At 45.0% G+C, this 18781-nt stretch overlaps 1 pseudogene; it reads left to right on the top strand.

Annotated features, from left to right (window-relative positions):
* The first annotated feature begins 624 nt into the window (after positions 1 to 624).
* On the top strand, positions 625 to 16411 carry LOC119327365 (annotated as a pseudogene).
* The last annotated feature ends 2370 nt before the right edge of the window (positions 16412 to 18781 follow it).

The following is an 18781-nucleotide window of genomic DNA, read 5'->3' as shown; positions in this document are numbered from 1 at the left end:
CACCACCCATGTTGAGACATAAATATCCTGATAATAACTCAAACTTATTGATAGCCGTTTGTTGTAACATTGAATAAGCCCATAGCAAATTGATCAAGTTTATAGATTATTAATTCCAAGTTTGTTTTAAAGAAGTGTCCAATTGATCAATTTATAAAGTTTGGTATACTCAACTTGTATTTCGCTCATTTCAACTTGGTTAGCTTTTACACGAAGGGTGAAGGAGCTTCTGGCGGTGTCAGTTGCCATGTTTCTATCACCACATCTTTGTTTATATTAGGCGATCGAGGGTAAACCTATGGAATTGGAGTTCCCAAATAAGGTACATATGCACAACCTCCGTCGGCCAGTTCTAGAGCTATAAAGTCAGAAGAGCCACCGAACCAGCCGCCCAACTCGTGCTTAGAATATTGTGAGAAGAGCAAGGGCGTTGACAAGTTCATAGGCAGGCAAGTCAACTTCCGGCCTTACACAACCGTACAAGTGACGGTGTACGACAAGTAGGCCCAGTGAACGAGACATGGATGGAGCACCTAGAATCAAATATATACTATCTGTATCCTACCTTTACACGAACTGGTATCGAACATATATATTGTGCTGCATTGCCGGCTTGTTTGTGCAATGGAGCGATCAACGCCCCGAACAATGGCGCCAACACGGTGGCTACTGCTTATCTGCCTCGCCGGTGCGGCGGGTGGGGTACTCCAAGCTCGCGCCCAGCCTGACAGCAACGGTATTTTCTAATATTGATCCCATGTTCACAACACAATTTTACATTCTCTTACATTTCTTCCTGCGGAAAATTTTCATTTTCTTTTGCAACGTATGGATCGTAGGCATGCACAGTCGAACTGTGTACATGTTGTGTCTGTGCGTGATTGAAGGATTGATCGCATGTTGTTTGCACTGAAGGGTTCATAAGCATAGACTGCGGCCTTCGAGGCAAGACGAGCTACTTGGAAGACACCACCAAAATCCCCTATACTCCGGATGCCGGCTTCACCGACACCGGCACCAACCACAACATCTCGGCCGAGTATTTAACCCCGTCAACCGGCAGGAGCTGGCACAATCTGCGAAGCTTCGCCACTGGCCCGCGCAATTGCTACACGCTCCTCTCTCTCACGTCCGGACTCAAGTACCTCGTCCGAGCCAGGTTCATGTATGGAAACTACGACGGCCTTGACAGGCCGCCCGGGGGCCGGAAGGGATGATGTCCACAGAGGTTATTGTTGTGGTGCCGGACGACTTCTTGCAGGTCTGCCTGGTGAACACAGGCGCCGGGACGCCCTTCATCTCTAGCCTGAAGCTGAGGCTGCTGCACAGGACACTCTACCCGCAGGCAACCACGGCGCAGGGCCTCGTCCTCTCGTCCAGGCTCAACTTCGGCCCAACCAGCGAAAACAATGTCATCAGGTGAATCAGATACCAAGCAAAGTTTTTCTCCGGTTTTTGCCTCCCAAGCATATGTTCCCGGGTGAACAACAAATTTGAGAAACCAGTAACAAAAATCGAAACAATATAAAGGTTGTGGGAAATAAACATGTTCATGTCTTCTATCTGCGACTCTGCGTACAAATTGTAATGAAGAAAATACGTATTTTGTGATCTGGAGAAAAAGGAAAAATAATCTTCTTCTTTTTTTTGACGCCGCTAACTGCCACACGTGTGGGCGTTAAAAAATCTGCACACACGTTCTGTGTGGTGCCTAAGAGGACCAGCCCACACGTCTGTGTGTGGGCAAAACAACTAGCGCCCACACGCTTCTTTTTTTCCTCCCGGTCCCTCTTACACGCGTGCGTGTGGGCGAAATAGATAACGCCCACACGCCCGGTACGTCAGGCCTCGTACCTCGTGGTCCTGCACGCCCCACGTGACACTTTACCACGCACCCCGCAGTTGCCATGGGCCGGACCCTCGTCCATGTTCGTTTAAGTGCAGTTGCCATGTCGCTGAACTACGATTGCCATGTCGGACAACTACAGTTGCCATGTTTGCTCAACTGCAGTTGCCATCTCAGGTAAAAAAAATTCCAGATTGCCATTTTTTGGACAACTACAGATGGTGCCATGTGTGGTCTGGTCTACTGCAGTTGCCATGATTTCAAAACTTTAGGAGTTGCCACCTACTAACACTAGGCAGTTGCCATGTAGCGCTACAAAAAAAGGCATGGCAACAAACATGTTCGGGTAAAAGAGAGAGTTGCCATGTGCTCACAAGCACGCTGGGGCAGTTGTCATTTAAAAAGAAAGAGTTGCCATCTGCTTACGTGCACGCTAGGGCAGTTTGCCATGTACCATATAAAACATATGGCAACTGACATGTTCGGATAAAAAAAAGAGAGAGTTGCCATCTGCTTGCAATCACACTAGGGCAGTTGCCATGTACACTGCAAAACGCATGGCAACTGACAGTTGGGTGTGGGATAGGAGGCGGGCGTGTGGGCGAGATGGCAAACGCCCACACACCAACCCTGTGCGTGACTGAAAACTGGTGTGTGGGCGAACTGCTAAACGCCCACTATCGGTGTCAAAACCGGCGGATCTTGGGTAGGGGGTCCCGAACTGTGCGTCTAGGCCGGATGATAACAGGAGACAAGGGACGCGATGTTTTTACCCAGGTTCGGGCCCTCTCGATGGAGGTAAAACCCTACTCCTGCTTGATTAATATTGATGATATGAGTAGTACAAGAGTAGATCTACCACGAGATCAAAGAGGCTAAACCCTAGAAGCTAGCCTATGGTATGATTGTTGTATATGATCCTCTATCGACTAGCCTGGCCTAGGTTTATATAATGCACCAGAGGCCTAGGATAACAAGAGTCCTAGCCGAATACACCGGTGGGGAGAAGTCCTTGTCTTGATCGCCAAGTCTTTGTGGAATCTTCCTTGTATGCGGCAACTGTCCGAACTGGCCCATGAGTATACGGCCATGGGGGTCCTCGGCCCAATCTAATAGATCGGGAGACGACGTGGTGAGTACCCCCTAGTCCAGGACACCGTCAATAGCCCCCTGAACCGGTCTTCAAGTTAGGGACACTCCTCGATTCTTCCGAACCATTCTTCATCTTCGGTCGTCGGTCTTGAAAACTGGTTCAACAAATCTTCTTTTCTTCGATCTTGAGGATCGCCGAAATGCATTCGACGAGTTTACACGTCAGGTATCCGAGGAGCCCCTTTAAGTTTCCGGCCTTTATCAATGCCTTGTTTATCTTTATGCCACACCTCGGGTTTGAAGTTGTTTCCGGGAGGCAGTGTCCTCTTGCGTCTGAGCTCCAACGCCGGACTGCATTCGAGGTATCTTTTGCAGCCGAGCACCAACGCCGGACCGCTTCCCAGCTCTAATGCCGGAATGTATCCGAGCTCCAACGCCGGACTATGTATCCGAGCTCCAATGCCGGACTGTATCCGAGCTCCAACGCCGGATTATATCCGAGGTGTCGTGAATCACCTTGGTTCAAACAAGTTTGAAGGAGTTTAGCCGAGCTTAATGCCGGAAATGCCCTCTATGGAACCAGCCACTAGCGCCCGAGCTTTATGCCGGACTGCTTCCGAGGTGGTGCACCCCCCTGAATGTGGGCCGATTTTTGTCAATATTTTTGATTGGTGCAATTTATTCTCTGCCGAGATATATAGCCAGTAGCCCTCACTACAAGAAACTTGTTAATTCGTGACGGATTTGCGATGACAATTTCAGAATCTGTCATGGATGGTCTGGTCCAGCCCCGCAAGCCCGTCTAAAGCCCGTAAAGCCCGCCCAACCGTCCCGCATATAAAAGGCTAACCCTAACGCACTCCTCCTCGGCCCCCTCCTCTCTTCCTCCTCCATGCAGCCCCCTCCCGATTCCTCATCGCCGCCACTCACCAGATCTTCCCATCCCTCCACCCACAGCTCGCCGTCGGCCCTCCCCCTCCCTCCTCTCAACCTCGCACCTCCGGCAGATGTCAGATCCTTCGCATCCCCCACCCATCCATCACTCTGGCAACCTAACTCTATCTCTCTCTCTCTCATGCACCCCTCGCGCCGCGACCAACACCCATCGATTGCGGCGACGTCCGCCACCGCATAGCACACTGACGAGCTATTCTCCAACCTCGCCCTCCTCCAATCCAGTTGGATCTGCCACTACCTGTCTCTGGCGCCTGCCCACGACCCCTAGCCCATGGCTAGGGTTTCGGTTGCGGCACCACGTCCATCACCGGGGCGTCTCCGGTGGCTCCTCTCCGTCGGACAACGCGCCCCATCGCGCCTCTCCACCTCCTGGATTGCGTCCCCTAGCTCGGTGCGCTTGTGCGCGTTGGGCTGGACGGCAGCGACCTCGACCTCCTCTACCGCCTCTCCGGCGTGGCTGTGCATCCTGTGGTGACCTACTCTGCCGCGCTACGGTGGTGGCCGACCTGTAGTGCGACCACTGCAACACCAATGAACTTCTTCAGCCTTCCTCCTCTATGGCATCCTCTGCTTATTTTATTTCACCCAATATACACTTGTGACAGACCACTTTAGATTCCTGATCTATATTCAGCATAGGTTAAGGCTTGCATTTTCACTTAGATTGCATAGTGATTGTTGACAGATATATATCTCACGAATTCTGTAAGTTCGAACATTGCATGATTGGGCAGAGGACATCAGGGCATGTGGAGCCGGTATTTCATTTTAGTTGGCACATTTCAAGGACTAGTAATTTTTTGTCTGATGCAAAGATGGAAAATATGTTCTGTTTATTATTATCCAAAGGATGGTCAGTGTTGCACATCTTTGGGTTTCTGATGTTAGTTCATTATAATTCCAAGTAATAAATTTTTGAATAGATACTTGTTACTTTATGCAAGACAAACTTCAAGTATATCATGAAGAAAGGGAAAGTAATGTGCAGCTAGCCATTGAACATTGTTCCTTCTTAGTTCAGTTAGTATGCATTTGAATCAATTCTTTAAGACTCCAGATAGTAAATTATACATTTGGGAAGGTATAGTACTTTCAGAATTTGGTTCAGTTGAGACAACATTTGCATTTCAGTAATAATGAAATGAAACTGCACATCCAGTTGTCACATTAATATCTTTGCTTTGCACATTGTATTCTGTACATCTCCCACCTGATCGAAGTTGATGCCACAGTCCTCGAGCAGAACATGGTGAGCATGATACCCTCCCATTCTTTCGCTTGTTGTATTCTTGATGTGAATTATTCTGGCTGTACATTTGAGCTGTTCAAGTTGTGTACTGTTGTGAATTCAAGGTGTGGATTGTTGCGTGGTATCTGTAAAATTCTAACTGTACATATATTTTCGTGTGCAAAAAATCTGCATTGGACCATGTCCCTGATATCATGCATTGCATCCATACTCTACTAGAGTTGCCATCTCTTGGTGTTCATGGGTTCTGATTCTGCTTGTATCAAATAACAATTAATTAATTGTTTTTCCCATGTAATAAAATAATGTGTAGTTCTCGTGCAAGCTGATGAATGTTCATGAATAGAAGTAACATGGATGATAGATTAGCTTTTCTACCTGTCCTTGAATATAAGCGAAGCATGATCAATTCAAGCTGCGCTTTCCTAACTATTAGTTCACTATTTATCAATTATTTTCTTCTTTCATAGTTCACTACAGTACGTTATTCTTTGTTAATATTTTGCATGCCATTTGAAGTTCACTTAGCAAGTAAGTATTGCTTAGTACTGTATGTGTTGGTGCTTTGAGATGAACTTGCAGCATAGACATCGAGTTAGATGAAAAATCCTTTGGTGCCGAATTTGATTCAAACATTGAGTTAATATTGTCCAGAACATTACATATTTTTAGTTGAACTTAGCCTATGTTTACACCCAGTTTGTGTTAATTATCTTGAAGTTAGTCTTTGTTACTTGTTTACTGTCATTCTTAGTTGTTAAGGAATGTGTGGTACAATGTATATGCTGGCAGAATTTTCTTTACATAATTTTCAGCTGATTGCTTGTACAGAAAATTATCCTCCCTTATTCTTTTGTGTTTCTAATTGACTCTTTAAGTTTTGTATTAATATGGTTGCAAACAACGCTAATGCAAGTACATCATCATCCAGCTGTACCATTGTTTCTCTAGCATGCTAATCTTTGTATGATTACTTCTGCTTTGTTCAAATAGGTGACTTTTCAATATAGTTGTATAAATAATGCTTCTGTTTCCATGATTCCCTGAAATGAACTTCATTACTGCCTTGATGTCTAATTTAGTGACTACCTAACTTCTTCATGTAGTCATATAAATAATCCTTCTGTTTTCCATTCTTCTTTGGGTTTGCAAGCTAACAGTTTAATTAATGTTCAGTTTTTTTTTTGCTTACTACAGCAGAGGTGATGGATTTCGTACTACCATACTTCCGGAAATGCGTGTACACAGAATTGCAATCTGAAGTAGTGATGGAAGTGAAAATTGTGTGCTTTTATTTAAGATTACTAATAGTAGATGTTATATTGTTTTTTGCTTCCGATTTAGGACAGTTTGTTCGGCTACATAGTTCAATTGTTCAGTGTTATTACTTGCATACTCAACATCTACTGTCTCAATTCTTCATCACTTCTCCTATTGAACTTTGGATCATTTAATTGCCTAAAATGTTCTTTCCTTTTGTGTGTTTTTATTTTCCATTACATGCAGGAATAACCTTATTGACAGAAACTAGCTTTAATTGATGAAAAAAGTATAGTATTACATTTTTCCATGTTTTATTGACTATGAACTACATTGCATTGTATGGGATCATCTATTCTAATATACAAGTCCTGTCATGCGCATATAAACTTGATTTTGTTAACCTACTTATGAATATGAAATGATCTGTTTGTCCTTTGTTTTAAAATGATGTTGACCTTTTTATGTTTGGATGATAAAATGTCACATTTATAGAACAATTTATTGAACTTGTAACTAGTCAGCTTTTTTCCACGTGTGTTGCCCACAATTACGTGGTACCTTAATATAGTAGTGGTGTGTCCAGAAAATCAAATAATATTATTACTCTCTGGATTCATTTTGGAGCTGGCTTTTTTAACTTATTATAATTATAATTTTGTATTTGTTTTGATTCTATGCAGATTGGCGTGTAATCCGTCTTACCGGAGTTCGTAGTTTGTTAGCAGGAATTATTTGGGTCTGGAGAGCTGCCTTCAAGCGGTGGTGTAGCTAGTGTTGGACATTGAAATTAGCTAGTAGTGCATTTCCAAAAATGCTTATAGCGCCTTCTAGATATGCTTATATGTTCTAATATTAAGCTTTGTTATTTTTTTTTTCAAATCAGGCTTGATAGTTGGAACACTGTATTGTCATGTAAACAATTGCTATTTTTTGAATGAATATAATTTGGGTTTCCTATTGTAAATTGTACAACCTGGACAAAAAAGGGGCTAATCGGTTGGGACTAAAAAAACAGGTGGGCTAATAGCAGGATGAAGATAAAATTGTCCACCAAAAATATTGGGCCAATTGGGCTGGTTACAACATGGGCCATGCTATCCTCCACGTCAGATCCACGTAGACGCATGTTGCAGCCATGTCATGTAAATCGGTAACGGTCTGTTCCGTCACAGCCTAGTTTGGGCTTGGCGGGCTTGGGGCAGATCCATGACGGCCAAGGACCGTCATGGAAGGCACGATGTCAAATTATGACGCGATATACATGACGGATTTCGGATCCGTCAAGGATGGGCACACATGACAGTTTTTGCCTGATCTATGACGGACTAGGACCGTCATGTATTAACAAGTTTCTTGTAGTGCCTCAAGGTGGGTATCGGTCTAAAACCCGAGATGCACATGAAGGATGACATAAGACCGCTGATCCCAGTAGCCGCTGAGACTCAGGTCGATTTGCAAAATCGGCCTGAGGATCAAGTCCAAGCTCGGCAGAATACTTCGGGACACTAAAAGCGGCGTGCTCAGTCCTCGAGACTCAGGTTGGGTGCGGCCGACCAACCCGAGGATCAAAATCTCCTCGGAAACTATATTGCACATAGAATTTTCTGTATTGGACAAGCAATGCAGTAGCCCCCGAGACACTGGTCGGGTAGTAACACCAGATCAGGGGATCAATGTGCCCCTTTAATATTTGTAAATAATAAGCCCGAAGCCCAGTAGCCCCCGAGCCTTAATGCGGGCACGGGTGGCCGAATTAAGGATCAATATCCATAGTAAAATCACAAATTATGTGTAATGACTCTATGTATCCAAGTACTTTACATCATTAATGCTCGTATCTGCATTGTACAAAACTTTGTTGACCGACCATCGGCTTCCACCTCCTCGGCCAGTAGCCGAGGAGTGTTTGTCCTACTTTATAAAGCCTTTATGAGGGCAAAGATTTACAACAAACAAGGCAATCTGGCCATACGGTTTTATAAACAAAGGTACGCAGAGAGTTATATTACTGTTTAACAGAAGAAATGTCTTCCAAAAAAAAAGTCCCGCTATCGGTTCCTTTCTTTGGGTTGTCATGCTAAGCATGATCATAAAACCTCAGCTCCAATGTAAGAGCAAAATATCGAGGATTTAGTTTGGGAGGCTAGTTAATAGCCCCCGGTAGTGTTCGGCGACAGTCGAGGTCAAGCCGTAAACACTTCGGCCAATGTTATGAACGGCCTATTATTTAACATAGTCATCGGATCGCTGACCAGTTTACGCTTATTGTGACAGACAGTTTTTGGCTTTCTCCACTGAGGTGCTTAACCATGTGAGCTGGAAGCACAATCTCAGTGGTTCTCCCTTTGCACGCCTAGCCGAACAAAACGGAACGTAGGAAGCAAGTGCAGGAGCCGGGCAACCCAACTATTGACCGAAGACACAATTCGAAACCAATGCATATATAGCAATATCTGAGAATGTTTTTGCCGAATCCCTAAAAGGTGTCCGGCATTGCATTGCGAGACTAATGCTGGAAAAGCACAAATAGTTTAAAAGTGCCAAAAAGCTTGGAAAACCAAGGAACGTCAGTAAAACATGACGTTCGAACAATATCAAGTGTTCGGTGCCAATCCAAAAATTGGTCTTAGAAAAGAGAAGTGCTTCTGTCGTGCTTTCACATGATACATCCTATCTCAAGACTTCGAGCGGGTCAGCCTACGGCTTCAACCTCCTATCCCGAGGGTGGAGTACTTCTCATCAAGTTTAGCAAACTAAACTCTAGCGGCTTTGAGAGAGAAATTAGGCTCCCCGACTAGTGACCGCACACTCGTGTCGAAAAAAGGAGTGATAAATAATAATAAAACTTTGCAACGACTAAGAAGAAGAACACTTATCATAAAACGGCTCAAATAAACTTAAGAGCCCCCAAGTGACTTGGGTAGGAGAATGATTGCATGTACCGAAGTACTTATATCATATCTATGTTCAACCGAACTTTAAACGCGTCTTAACCGACCGTCGGCTTCTCCCTCTTCGGTCAAGGACTGAAAAGTGTTATGTACTCCATCGGTCGAGAATATCGACGGTGTTTCCAATAACCAGGCAATCAGGCCATAAGGCTATAACAGACAAAGCGCGCTCAGGGAACTTATGCTATATTACTGCTAAGTGTAAGAAGCATCTTCGAAGAAAATAGTACCCCCGCCGATACCTTTCTTCGGTGCTCATTGTTACTATGAGACTTGTGCGATAGATTTTTTGTACTCATGAGTTCCGTTGTGTGCCGACCATCATTAAAAACTATAAGAGCGCTAGCTTTCGGCTTCACCCAGTCTGAGGTCCGGCTCGGGTGACCCGATCGTGACAATCGCAGAGGTGCTCCCTTTACTCCCTAGTCGAACAATCGGGAACTTAGGGGTAAACAAAGGAGCGAGGCAACCCAGCTTGCAAATCGCTTAAGTCAATATGGTGCATATTGTGGCGTAATACACGAACAAGGAACGAAGCCGTACAAGTATAATCATATGCAACAGGAAAAGCTTCATAAAGGAAGCCCCCAAGTAAACGGGGTATTTGAATTTGTCCGTTACAATCAAAGTTTGGACAAGGAAATTTTTTACAAGCAACTTTTTTCCAAAAAAGTATAATGCTCGGTCGAACCGAGCACAAGTTAAAAATTAAAACTTTGAGCATGAAAGCGACTTAGCTGGTTAATGTGTTCGGCATTGATGACGCGGTCTGAGCTTGATGCGGGACAAGGTTCCATCCCCCAAGTCGGTCCCGATGTGGCGGAGCGGAGAGCTCGACATGCCGAAGAGGTGACATAGCACGGTCAATGCAGACCGGCAGAGTGACGACGAAGTCCCCGGATCATTTTCCTGCGCACAAAAAATTAGTGCAAATCGGAGATAATAGTAATAATAATAATTAAAAAAATCATTGCATAATAAATAATTTATGCAAAGTGAGTAATAAAAGAAATGTAGCCTGGCGCTGAAGTCAATGTCGATGCAGGGCGTCGGCGTGATGCGGTAAAGGCGTGGCAAAGCCTGAATTCGCAGGTCGGTCCGAGATCCGGATGCGGCGTTCGCCGGACTATGTACGGAAACTGACCGAACCACCATGCGACTGTCGTGAATGCGGCCACCATTTGATAGCCCTTTGTACATATGATGGACAAACCAGAGTAATAATTCCTTGGGAAAAATGAACCCCAACAAGCAAAAAATATTAGGGATTGATAGCACCTGGTTTATTTGTTGTAGCAATCCGAAGGAAGGTGATTCCCAAAATTGGGACTCGCTCCACACACCCATTGCCTGATGGGCGATAAAACAACGGCATGGCAATGCTGGTAAAGGTTGACTCACCGAGGCAAAGCCCTCGGCCCAGCTAACGTGACGGAGCTGGTCGGCTAGTGACGCCGAAGTGTCCGGAGTAGGTTGATGAAGAGATGGCGAAGCCCCCGGTCCAGCCGAGATGTCGAAGCCTCGACGTGAGCCGATGAGTCGAAGTAGGTCGGCATGATGGACACCAGCTTAAAGAAGCAGTAGTGTGGCGCTGCCGATGCAGATCGTGACGTGGTCGATGCCAGCTTGATGAAGTGACCGTGCAGCGATGCCGGTATGCCTGCTCCGTGTAATCCGTGGGGCGGCGATGTTGGTGATGATTTATCCTTTGCGATGCCGAACTCTTGTTCGGCTTGCCGAGATGATAATCAAAGAAATTGAGCTCGGCTCAATAAAGCGGCAACGTGTGTAGTGTAGGTCGACAGCCGTGGAGTAATATTGCCGGACTGGTTTGACACCAGCGTGATGGTGAAGATTACCTCGAAGGAAGCTAAAAATTTATGGGTACGTGTTCAAAAACAACGCATAATACCATAGAAGAAAATTCCTTAAAAAAGGTTGTCCAATATCACGTTCATAAAGAAACATGAATTCGGGTCGGATCCGTATTCGTGCAGAAAACAGATCCGAAAATCGGTCAACTCATTGGAAGTTTCCCGGAGTTTTAACCGTTGGATCGAGCTGAAATTTGGAGGGGTGGTAGACATGGGATTTCCGCAGCCGATCAACGGTTGGATCTTCCAAAGGACGTCCGAGCTAGAAGCTGGACACCACGCCCTAAACTCATCCAGATTCCCGTCCAGATTTGACAGGGTTCCTGTATATCGTAGATTGTCGGAGATTCCTTCATCGAAACTCGACGAAATTTTGCATGGTTGTTGTAGACTCAATTCCGCACAATTCCACCAAAGCGATCGTCAAAGCGATACTCGAGGAGGTGGTGGCAGCAGATACGAGTTCGCGGTCCATGAAAACAGCACGGTCGCTTGAGGGCAATGTTGACGTGGAGCCCCCGAGCTCCATGGATGGTTCCTCCGTGATCTTGATAGAGATCAGAGCTAATGTTTGATGAAGGCTCTCGTCCGAACATGGTGATCCAAACACGGGGCGTAATTCTTGGTCGAACCAAGGTGACCAGTCGAGTTGGTGATGAAGATGCCGAAGTCGCAGTTGATCTGCAGGCGAGCCATCGATCCTTTTGTCGATCACACAGCGGAACTCTTAATGAAAGCAGTAATGTCGGTGTCAAAACCGGCGGATCTCGGGTAGGGGGTCCCGAACTGTGCGTCTAGGCCGGATGGTAACAGGAGAAAAGGGACGCGATATTTTTACCCAGGTTCGGGCCCTCTCGATGGAGGTAAAACCCTACTCCTGCTTGATTAATATTGATGATATGGGTAGTACAAGAGTAGATCTACCACGAGATCAAAGAGGCTAAACCCTAGAAGCTAGCCTATGGTATGATTGTTGTATATGATCCTCTATCGACTAGCCTGGCCTAGGTTTATATAATGCACCAGAGGCCTAGGATAACAAGAGTCCTAGCCGAATACGCCGGTGGGGAGAAGTCCTTGTCTTGATCGCCAAGTCTTTGTGGAATCTTCCTTGTATGCGGCAACTGTCCGAACTGGCCCATGAGTATACGGCCATGGGGGTCCTCGGCCCAATCTAATAGATCGGGAGACGACGTGGTGAGTACCCCCTAGTCCAGGACACCGTCACCCACACACCGGTCCCTCCGTGTGATAAAGCGGATGTGTGGGCGACCTCTCTCACACACCACACACGCGAGTTGTCCTACGTGGCATATAAAATCAGCTAATTCGTGCCAAGATTCGTGCAAAAGTTACTGGACGGTGATGGAGGCGTGTGGGTGAGTTGGTCAACGCCCACACGTGTGGTCGTTAACATTTCCGTTTTTTTTTTGCCTAGATCAAAATATGCCATCTCTTCCAAAAAAATTGCATGCAGTTAAGGCACAACATGTTTGTTGTAACAAAATAGAAAATTATTGTTTTTTTCTTTCGAATTTCCTATCCACCCAGGGTATGTGGACTAGCTTGGCCTCCATTTTGAACATCCATTGTTTTCCTCTAAGTTTTCATTTCTTCAATGGCACTAACCCTACGTGACACAATTGATCAGGTATCCGGACAACCCACACGACAGAATATGGGTCCCTCAGGTCAACTCGGCAACCTGGACTGAGATAACAACGACGAACACGGTGCAACACGAAGAAGGCGACTTGTTCGAAGTGCTGACTGCGGTGATGCAGACGGCAATCATGCCGCGCCGGAATGCGTCCAACGGCATAGAGTTCTCCTGGGATCCCGTGGCGCAGTCGAACGACCCATCGCCGGGGTACATCGCCATCATGCACTTCTCCGAGCTGCAGCTCCTCACAAGCAACAACGTGCGCGAATTCTTCGTCAGCATCAACGGCGAGCCATGGCACCCAAACGGCTTCACGCCCAAGTACCTCTATGGCAGCGCCACTTACAATAGCTTGCCCTCTCGGAAGAGCCAGTACAACATCTCCATCATCGCCGCACCCAACTCAACACTGCCACCTGTACTTAACGCTCTTGAGGTGTTCTACGTCATCCCTACTACCATCATCGGCACAGACTCCAGGGATGGTATGTGCATTCTGTATAGACACGTATAAAATATGTACATGGCCACAATAGTGCACGCCTAAAAAGCAAATTAAATCACAATTTTTCTAAAATTATTGTCAAACCTGATCAACATCGTCTCAAAGTTTTTTGATCGACATCTAACCAGCCTCCTCTCAAGTCACTCCATATATAACATTATACTAGTACTGACTTAAAATTGCAGTTACAATAAAGCTAGAGTGCAGTTTTTAAGTAGTATGTAAGTTTTCATATGTTTTAAGGCAACGGAGAATTGGCAAATGTGAACCAAACAATTGGTGTTACTAACTGCAGTGTCTGCCATGGCTGCGATCAAGACAAAGTATAAGGTGATGAAGAACTGGATGGGTGACCCATGCGTTCCTAATAATATGGTATGGGATACGTTGACTTGTGACTATGCCAATGCAAGCCCTCCAAGGGTCAGAAGCATGTAAGTAGTTCATATCTGCATGGAATATATATTTATGTTAGGGACAATTATAATTAGAAATGTCAAAATAACATGATGGTTTCATTGCTACCGTGGAGTAAAGTTGATCACTTAATGTTTACTTTATGTAGAAACATGTCCTCCAATCGTCTCAGTGGTGATATATCCTCTTCTTTTGCAAGCCTCGAGAACATCCAATACTTGTACGTATAGAGTACTTCTGGATCTATTTTGGCCTCTTTTATAGTTGATGGCTTGGTGAAAAAAATGCTAACAAAAAGGACCATGTTTCATATCTTGCAGGAATCTGTCAAATAATAATTTGATAGGCTCAATCCCATATGCTCTTTCACAGTTAAAATCACTGACAGTTCTGTAAGTCAGATAACTTTTATCAAAATTTACCCATTCATGTGACTGCTTTGAGCAATGTAAATAGCCTTTTTTCCTATAGAGATTTGTTAGGTAACCAGCTCAGTGGATCAATGCCCTCTGGACTTCTCAAAAGAGTTCAAGATGGCTCCCTGAATCTAAGGTATTTTTTTATTGATTTTAATTCCCATATCTGACATGATACTTGATCAATTTATCTATGCTTCTTCGTTTCATGTCTTCCTAGATATGACAACAATCCAGACCTCTGCGCCAATGGTGATTCATGCCAGCCAGCTAAAATAAAGAGCAAGCTGATCATCAAAATTGTTGCCCCTGTAATTGTGGTTGTGGTGGTAGCAATGGCACTAATCTTTTACTTTCTGAGGCGAAAAAAACAAGGTGAGGTTTTGGCATTAAAACACCAATTGTCTACTTTTCTTCACAAAAAATAGATACCTAAGATTTACCTTAGGTTCAACTTTCTTATGTGTGACCAAATTAACTGAAAATATCAATATTGTACACAATAGATATGTTGTTATTACATATTTCAGGATAAATCTTTCGATATTGACTTACTATTTTAGATGTTGACACATTTTCATGAAAGCTTAGTCAAACTTAAGAGATGCTGACATCAAACAAAACTTAGGGGGGGGTCTGTTTTGTTATTCTTTTTTGGGGTTAGGTGGGGGGGGCTTCCCGAGGAGTAATATTTTCCCCAATGGATCTGTGGACACTACTAATGTTAGTTGTGCTATTCTACACATAGGTTCGATGAACAACTCCGTGAAGCCACAAAATGATCCGATGGCGAGCTATGCATCAGGAAGCGATGTCTATGGGGACGGCTCGCTGCGACTTGAGAGTCGTCGGTTCACATATGAAGAGCTCAAGATGATAACGAACAACTTCCAGCGAGTACTCGGTCGAGGAGGGTTCGGGTACGTCTATGATGGTTTCCTAGAAGATGGCACTCAGGTGGCAGTGAAACTGCGCTCTCAGTCTTCCAATCAAGGCGTTAAGGAGTTCCTCGTGGAGGTAAAAACTTCTTTCTTGGGCCACAATTTATGTTTATGGGTTGAAATGTTTTGTCAGCAAATTTAGGATTGGAAGGTGATAACTTAGAAACATTTATCCAGGCTCATATTTTGACCCGGATTCACCACAAGAATCTTGTCTCCATGATTGGTTACTGCAATGACGGGGAGTACATGGCACTTTTCTATGAGTACATGTCAGAAGGGACCCTGCAAGACCATATTGAAGGTATAGAGGTTCTTAGTCATTTCTTTCCGATTTCACTGTCTCTTAAGTAGTTTAAACTGAGAAAATTGCAATCTGATTGTAGGAAGAAAAAACATCGAGGGATGTTTACCCTGGAGACGGAGACTCCGAATTGCACTTGAATCTGCGGAAGGTGCACCCTTCAATATTTTGAGTTCGTTGTTCCCGAACCTTTTATGTTTCTAGAAACTTGGGCACTAGCTGGTATGTTGATGTGCAGGATTAGAGTATCTGCATAAGGGATGCAACCCACCCTTGATTCATAGGGATGTGAAGGCCACAAACATCCTCTTAAACACGAAGCTAGAGGCTAGGATTGCCGACTTCGGACTGTCCAAGGCCTTCAATAGTGAGAGTGACACCTATGTGTCCACAAACACACTTGTGGGCACGCCGGGATATGTCGATCCTGAGTACCAAGCGACGATGCAGCCAACAGCCAAGAGCGATGTGTATAGCTTTGGTGTTGTCCTTTTGGAGTTGATTACAGGGAAGCCAGCCATACTGCGGGAGGCAGAGCCAACTAGCATCATCCAGTGGGCAAGAAAACGGATGGCACTAGGCAACATTGAAAGTGTGGTTGATGCGCGCATGCGTGGAATATACGATGTCAACAGTGTGTGGAAGGTGGCAGATGTCGCACTAAAGTGCACCTCGTATGCGTCGACGCAACGACCCACAATGACAGATGTTGTGGCACAGCTACAGGAGTGCATCGAGCTCGAGGAGGGCCATGCCAGTGGAGACGTGAATGTCGAATTACACACCACCGGTAGCGGGGGCAACCCGAATCTGAGTTATGGTTCTTATGGAGGTGACCAGTCCGCTGATATAAGCCAGAGCAGCACCGCATTTGACATGGAAGAAAATGCTAAGAGGGTACTTGCAATGTCCATGGGTCCTGTTGCACGTTAATGACCGTTATGTTTTGTAACAGTCTAGCATGAATACAAACTTCAATGCACACACCCTATTTTTTGTAAAAAAAGGTATTTTCATCCATGTACCTATATAAATAAATAAATCGCCACTTCGTCTCTCGAACATCACATCATCACCTCGAGCCCGGTCTTCCTTGACGCCCATGCGCGCCACAGGCCACTCAAGGTCCTATATAGAAGGACGGTGGTCTCGATCGGGCTCTGGGTAACATCTAGTGTGCTACCGCGAGACGACCGAGGCTCCAAAGTACGAGCGGAGGTACCACTGCTCCCTGCTAGCCTTGTGCAACGGGTCTCCTCCTGCTCTGGAATAAAGTTCTCTTTGTCAATGTGACGTGGTCGTCCACGGCCAAGCGTCACCTCTTGTGCAATACCACACAATTGCAGTAGAGCACCCTCCATAGCTTTTCAAGCTTCTCGTCGCCAACGGGTCACTCAATGGGTTCTTGGGTTACCATTTTTTAGGGGTAAGCCAACTTTATTAATAAAAAACCATAACTAGTGAGATACAATTTGTGTCATTTGGTTGGCCAAATCAAACATGACAACCCGGAGCTAAAGTAAGAGAAATCTAGCTAAGCTGTGCGTGTCAACATTGACCGCACGACCCTCAAACGCAAAGATATAGTTAAGAGAAGTTGCTCTGGTTTTTATCTCATGGATGGGTTCTTGGGTTACCTGTCCGTGAACCTTTGGGTGCTAGGTGCGCAGCGAGCTGATGATGCCAGACTCGTTGTCAGCCCAGCTAGTTCAACCTTGTAATCGCACGTCGATGGCCACCTTCGCTCCCAACAGCCCAGCAAGGGAGCAATGGACCCGAAGAGAAAATGACACCTTGTCCTAGTGTAAAATCACAAATGATTTACATCTGAAAACAAGGTGTCACACACTATACTATACACCAAATTACCAAGAAGACAATTTTGCACCTGGTGTCCTGTGCACCCAGAAAGCTGAATGTGAGTACGCCCCTACGGCGAGGGGTGCTCCTAGTTGGCGCCTTATGCACCAGTTATGGATATTGGTGCTCACGTCCTTCTGCTCATGGGCCGGTCCAATTCAATCTCTTGAGCGTGGGCTCAGTTCCTGGATTGATCGCTAAAAAAATGGTTCCTGGTTCGTTTATATTTTATATTCTAGTTCAGTCGGCTCCTAGTTGACCGGCCATTGTTCACCAATGGTCGGGGCCCACATTGATCATTGACTATCCAGAAAAGTTAATGAAGGAAATATGCCCTAAAGGCAATAATAAAGTTATTATTTTATTTCCTTATATCATGATAAATGTTTATTATTCATACTACAATTGTATTAACCAAAAACATAATACTTGTGTGAATACATAGACAAACTAAACGTCACTAGTATGCCTCTACTTGACTAGCTCGTTAATCAAAGATGGTTATGTTTCCTAACCATAGACATGTGTTGTCATTTGATTAACGGGATCACATCATTGGGACAATGATGTGATTGACATGACCCATTCCATTAGCTTAGCACCCGATCGTTTAGTATGTTGCTATTGCTTTCTTCATGACTTATACATGTTCCTGTGACTATGAGATTATGCAACCCCCGTTTACCGGAGGAACACTTTGTGTGCTACCAAACGTCACAACACAACTGGGTGATTATAAAGGTACTCTACAGGTGTCTCCAAAGTTACATGTTGGGTTGGCATATTTCGAGATTAGGATTTGTCACTCCGATTGTCGGAGAGGTATCTCTGGGCCCTCTCGGTAATATAAATCACTTAAGCCTTGCAAGCAATAAAACTAATGAGTTAGTTGCAAGATGATGTATTACAGAATGAGTAAAGAGACTTGCCGGTAACGAGATTGAACTAGGTATTGAGATACCGACGATCGAATTTCGGGCAAGTAACATACCAATGACAAAGGGAACAACGTATGTTGTTATGCGGTCTGACCGATAAAAGATCTTCGTAGAATATGTAGGAGCCAATATGAGCATCCAGGTTCCGCTATTGGTTATTGACCGGAGACGTGTCTCGGTCATGTATACATTGTTCTCGAACCCGTAGGGTCCGCACGCTTAACATTACGATGAGAGTTTCATTATGAGTTTATATATTTTGATGTACCGAATGTTGTTTGGAGTCCCGGATTTGATCATGGACATAACGAGGAGTCTCGAAATGGTCGAGACATAAAGATTGATATATTGGAAGCCTATGTTTGGACATCGGAAGTGTTCCGGGTGAAATCGGTATTTTACCGGAGTACCGGGAGGTTATCGGAACCCCCCGGTAACCTAATGGGCCTTACTGGGCCTAGTGGAGGAAGAGGAGAGGAGGCCTAGGGGCTGCCGCGCGCCCCTC

The sequence above is a fragment of the Triticum dicoccoides genome, chromosome 7A (genome assembly GCF_002162155.2).
Source record: "Triticum dicoccoides isolate Atlit2015 ecotype Zavitan chromosome 7A, WEW_v2.0, whole genome shotgun sequence".
Classification (NCBI taxonomy): Eukaryota; Viridiplantae; Streptophyta; class Magnoliopsida; order Poales; family Poaceae; genus Triticum; species Triticum dicoccoides.
Note: the sequence above shows the minus strand (reverse complement) of the source record. Positions and strands in the feature narration are given on the sequence as shown.